Genomic DNA, 355 nt, shown 5'->3' on the forward strand with positions numbered 1-355 from the left:
TTTTTTTTTTTTTTTTTTTTTTTTTTTTTTTTTTTTTTTTTTTTTTTTTTTTTTTTGTGTATTTTGTTAATTTTGGAAAACAATATTATATTTTAAAAGGATGATTTTAATTTTTTTTTAACGTTTAAAAAACATTCACTAAATTATAGAAAGTATAATTATTATTTTTTTATTTTAAAATTATTCTTAAACTACTAGAAAAATACTTTAGCAAGTATGCATCTGAGTGAAGAAACTAGATTTATTTGAGTTTTGGATAAGTTATGAAAATATAAAGAAAATGGAAAAGAATTGTAAACTAATTGAATTCTGAAAGAAAAAAAAAACTCATACGCAAGCGATGAGGAGTGGACAT

Source organism: Cucurbita pepo, chromosome LG03 (assembly GCF_002806865.2).
Source record: "Cucurbita pepo subsp. pepo cultivar mu-cu-16 chromosome LG03, ASM280686v2, whole genome shotgun sequence".
Classification (NCBI taxonomy): Eukaryota; Viridiplantae; Streptophyta; class Magnoliopsida; order Cucurbitales; family Cucurbitaceae; genus Cucurbita; species Cucurbita pepo.